This window comes from Rhagoletis zephyria, unplaced genomic scaffold (assembly GCF_001687245.7).
Source record: "Rhagoletis zephyria isolate East Lansing unplaced genomic scaffold, Rhagoletis_zephyria_1.1 Rzeph_scaffold_00024, whole genome shotgun sequence".
NCBI lineage: Eukaryota > Metazoa > Arthropoda > Insecta > Diptera > Tephritidae > Rhagoletis > Rhagoletis zephyria.
This window is the reverse complement of record NW_016157108.1, coordinates 705,403-710,106: the sequence shown is the minus strand read 5'-3', so window position 1 is coordinate 710,106 and position 4,704 is coordinate 705,403. Positions and strand designations below refer to the sequence as shown.

The window sequence follows — 4,704 nt, the reverse complement described above, 5'->3', positions numbered from 1 at the left end:
CTCAAATTTAGCGACTTGAGATGAGACTGAATTACTGAATGCCAGGGTAACACAAAAAAATAATAATCCTCTGTGCCCGAGAAGGACTTGAACCCGGATCTCTCGAGCGGCAGTTTAATGCTTTGACCACTCGGCTATTGCCACTCTTGGAGCGGCGCGAGCAAAACGCATAGATAAATGCTATAAGTTGACTGTCTGTGTTTGTTTTCACCACACATTCTTGGTGAACATTTTATGACTCTTTCCTGCTGAGGGCCTGTGTCAAATGATAGAAAAGAAAAAATTTTGACGGATCAAAGTAAAAATCTGACATTTCTCGTGGTGAATAAGAACGTCAGAATTTTACCTAGCTCATGGGGCTAGGTCAAATTTTGACAGCTTATAACCATGTATACACATAATATTGCTTGGCGGTAATAAGGAGTGAACATGAAAATGAAAGCTGAAACAGTTAAAAAAAGCGTACGTTACTTGCAAATTATAAAATAAATATAAATTTTAAGAATTTCAGCAACACACAAAAATAAAGCTTTCGCACGAGCGTTTGTTTGGTTTTTCAACTGTCAAAATTTAACTCTGCATTTGGCAGAGCAAAATTCAATTTATTTGTACACTATAGCAAATTTTTCCACCCCGTCTCACCACGGAGAAAAAAGTTACCGATTGGCACAGGCCATGAATACCCAAATCATCTCAAGTCACGAAAATAGTCACAAATGCTAGTCTCAAATTTAGGGACTTGAGATGAGACTGAATTACTGAATACCAGCATTAAGTTCTGAACATATTGAAAGCGACGAGCTGCGGGCACAGCTTCCAATTTGTTATCTTCATTATCTAAATGCTTTGGCGATGACGACATGATTTTTTTGAACACGACAGAAGAGGAAGAACGTTATCTGTCGCCGGAAAAAAAGAAATAGAGCTAATCTGGCCACAACCACACCTGTCGCGTAGCCCGCTCGTCGCCAAAATAGTTATCTGCATTACATTACGAGTTAAAATAATTTGACAGCTGTGGTCTGTAGCGTTTTCATTGTGTTCGGGCCATTAGTGATAATTATTTGTAAAGAAACATAGCTTTTGATTTCGGCATTGGCAGCACTGGATGGGTTGTCATTTGTAATTTCCTTTTATTTGTCGTTCTCGTTGGACGCGGTTGCCTTTTTCCCGAAATGAACAACTTTTGGGACATTTTTTCTAGTTTGGTACACAGGTACATAACATTCAGATATGGTACATTTTTGAAGTCTGGGAAAACGAGTTAATTGTTACTGACATCATATACTTATTTAATAATGGGTGCGTTCATAAGTCGTAGCTGTTGGGTAACCGTTGGCTGTTTGTCTTAGAAACGCACAGTTGAGTAGTTACGCTCAGCCCAACAGTTGGCAACTTTCCGCCATTTTTTCCAGCGGAAAATTTTTACGCTACCTGAACTCAACGTGTTGGGCTTAGCCTAAACAGCTGATCGAAAAGACTTACGCCGCTTATATTAAATTTATCGCCGATTTGTTAGGTGGCAGTTGCAAACGAATTTATTTTATTTTATATTACTGACGTGGTAAGGTAACTAAAATATTTTATAATAATACTACGTTTTTAAATATATGTTTTTAAGATGTTTGCTATTTAATTTTACACTGTTTAATTCATTGTAACATTGAACAATTTATTCAACACGGCGGCCGCTCAGCGTTGAATTCTAAATAGTATCGGCGCAACTATCTCTATTTGTTGCAATTTCATTTGTTTACATTTATCGCTGTTCATTTGGCAGCATATTCATCAAGCCGTTTCTAAGACGTAATTGTTGGGTTCAACAGTTGCCAGCAGTTTCGTAGCAGATGAGCTAAACAGCCATGAACGAAAGACACAAGATCACGTAAGAACAAGAGAGTGAAAAAAGTCGATTTTTTTAGCGGGTTCTACGCCATCTTGTTTCACTGGAAAACGAGCGAAAAGTAAACAAAGCAAAGAAAACAACGAAAACCAAAATTAGCCAAAATTATTGTCAGCCACTTTAAGCGCACAATTTAGGTAAAATGATGCAATAAAATGCTTGAAAATGTGTTGTCATGTTGAAATAACTCTTCTTTACGTAAATAAAAGTGTAAAATAGTGGTGCTTGTGATGTAAACAAAAACTCAGCTGACGAACTCGCTTTCGCAAACTTTTTTCTCAAAACCAGTTACAAATACAACGTCGCGTTCTTACGTGATCTTGTATTTTTGGTTCATGCTAAACAGCTACGTCTTACGAACGCGACCAATGACAATTGAACTGTGACAATTGACGACTGTGACAACACGCGAATAGGGCTGTAAAGAACAACGATTTTTTAAAGAAGTTTTGAGTAATATATCTCTTTTCTATGGCACAAAAAAGAAAATATCCAGAAAAATATGCCTTGGCTTAAATATATTTTGGTACTTTGTTTACATTCTGGTAAATTTTTTAGTATACAAAAAAGAGGTAAGTGGCAACCGTGCTATCGGATTCCTTTTGTTAAACGATTTTCCTTGTTTTCCCAGTTTTTCTTCTTTTTGTCTGAGAAAAAGTGTTCTTTCAGAAAGTCTGCTAGTTACGTTTTGTGTAAGAGAGCGGAAAAAATTAAGAAAATCTATAAAAAATGTTATTATTTTGAAGAAAAAGCATTGAAAAAGTTTCCATTAGAAGTGCAGCATTCAGCATACTTGTGGAAGTGAAAACTTATTGGAAAGATAACTTGTTACGCATTTTGGCTATTTGAAAAGAGAGGCAGCAAGTGCAAAAATGGCAGTGGCTAGAAAATTGGTAAGTGGCTGCGGTCGGTACAAGTGGAATACCAAAATTGCACCTAAAAAAGACTGGTAAATACATTTTTCAACTGCATATGTACTTATGGATTTCGAACTTAAAGCCAAACATTTACGAACGAAAATTTCCTGGAAAAAAATTATGGGCCCCGGGTGCCCATATATGTACATATAAACTATCTGCGAATACGCTAGCACCTGTATTTATCCAATCTGCGATTGCCAATTTGGATGTAAGGTATTCTAAGTTTTATGTAAAAATCTTTAAAAATGACTACGTAGGCATCGTGTGTACCCGTGTAGGCAATAATGAATTTCTGGTAATCACACTAATTAAAATTGCAGATGGATCGATATCAGCATAAAGAAACATATCTAAAACTGTTCGTAACTTACCCTGCGAAAAATGGCACTAGGTTAAATAGTAGTACAGGACCACGCTACCTTGTAACCAACACTAGTAACCAAAATGGTCCAAATATATGGAGAAAATATGGTTACTTTAACATTGCGATGTCATTGGACCTGACCACCTCTGGTCCCACGCTGCATAACATGGCAACACCTAGACAACTACTCCTTTTGGACCATGGCACATTCGGCAGCCGAATCATATTGCCGATGGGCCACGAAGAGGTGGGGTACTACACATATATTTGTTTTTTACGTTTGAAGTGTTCCAAGTAGGCATAACAAGTTACTAGTATGCAACCTGGTCATTTTGCACATACTTCAATACTACGACCCATTGGACCACCTGGTCCTCAAACTTTTGTAGGGTACATATATACATATACATACAAATGTATGTATAAACCAGGGATGTTGCAAATTTTTGCATTCGCATTCGTTATGCGAATGATTCGCATCAATTGACACATTCGCATTCGCGTCAAATGATACGAATGTTTTGCGAATTCGAATGAGTGTTTGGGCAGAGAGTCCACTCTGATATTGTTGAAAGGGATCTAACGGCTCTATTCTGTATCAGTGACAAATTCTTGTCACAGTTTTTTTACGAAAAAATATATGCAAAATTTGAAATTTGTCAGTCAAAAAATATTTATCACCGATACAGAATTGCATGATAAAAACATAGCAAGGTAGAACCGTTCTCTCAATTTGTCGGCCATGATTTTTTTTTTTGAAGTTTGCCAGCATTTTAAAATCATATAAAATTGAAAATAAAAAATTGAAATTGTTCGAAATTGTTGCTTGAGATTGAAAATGAAAATGTGTGTGTGAGTTTGTGAGTAAATTTAAAAATTAAAATGTTTGGAAACGTCAAGAATTTTAAAAGTAACTCTCAGCGGTTCTACCTTACTATATTTTTATCATGCAGAATTGGGCTATTAGTCTGTCTAACCAGGATGCGGACAATAACCGGTTTCTAGCTTCGGGCGCTAAACGGTTAAGTTGTATATCAAGCAACTTTGATGGGCCTTCAACAAATTTTGCTAAAAGTCTTATATGCAACCTAGAAATAATTTAAATTCCTCCACCGAAAGCGAAGCCTCGGATGTAGAATCTGGAGACTTAAAGAAATGTGAATTGAAAGCTCAATTGAAGGTTTATCTCAAAAAAAGGAGGTCATCTCCGTGAAAATCGTCTCGATTGGTAGGTAGAAAACTAAACTAAAATACGACAAATTGACAGATCTGGCTGGCAAATATTTGAGCGCTCCAGCCGCCAGCGTTCGAAGTGAGCAATTGTGCAGTGCAGCCGGCCTTATATACGAGCCTTATATACATTCCCACGACAGCCGGTTCTACGTACCGGAATGACTCGGGTTTTACCCGACCAAGGGCTGTTGTTTCGGCGATCTAACCCCGTTTAGGTCGGCGAAGTATCTCAGAAGTTGTCCGTCCATAGGGCTACATTCACTACGTATTCTTCTACTCAGGGC

At 37.4% G+C, this 4,704-nt stretch overlaps 1 protein-coding gene across 2 annotated transcripts in view; it reads left to right on the top strand.

Moving 5' to 3' along the window:
* Positions 1-2,529: 2,529 nt before the first annotated feature.
* Positions 2,530-4,704, top strand: part of LOC108362800 (leucine-rich repeats and immunoglobulin-like domains protein sma-10) — a 77,805-nt gene continuing 75,630 nt past the window's right edge. The window contains exon 1 of one of the 2 annotated variants that reach the window (XM_017615957.1): positions 2,530-2,796. The gene's annotated coding sequence lies outside the window, so the exon portion shown is untranslated. The remainder of the gene's footprint in view (positions 2,797-4,704) is intronic. The other variant, XM_017615949.1, reaches the window with a different exon arrangement.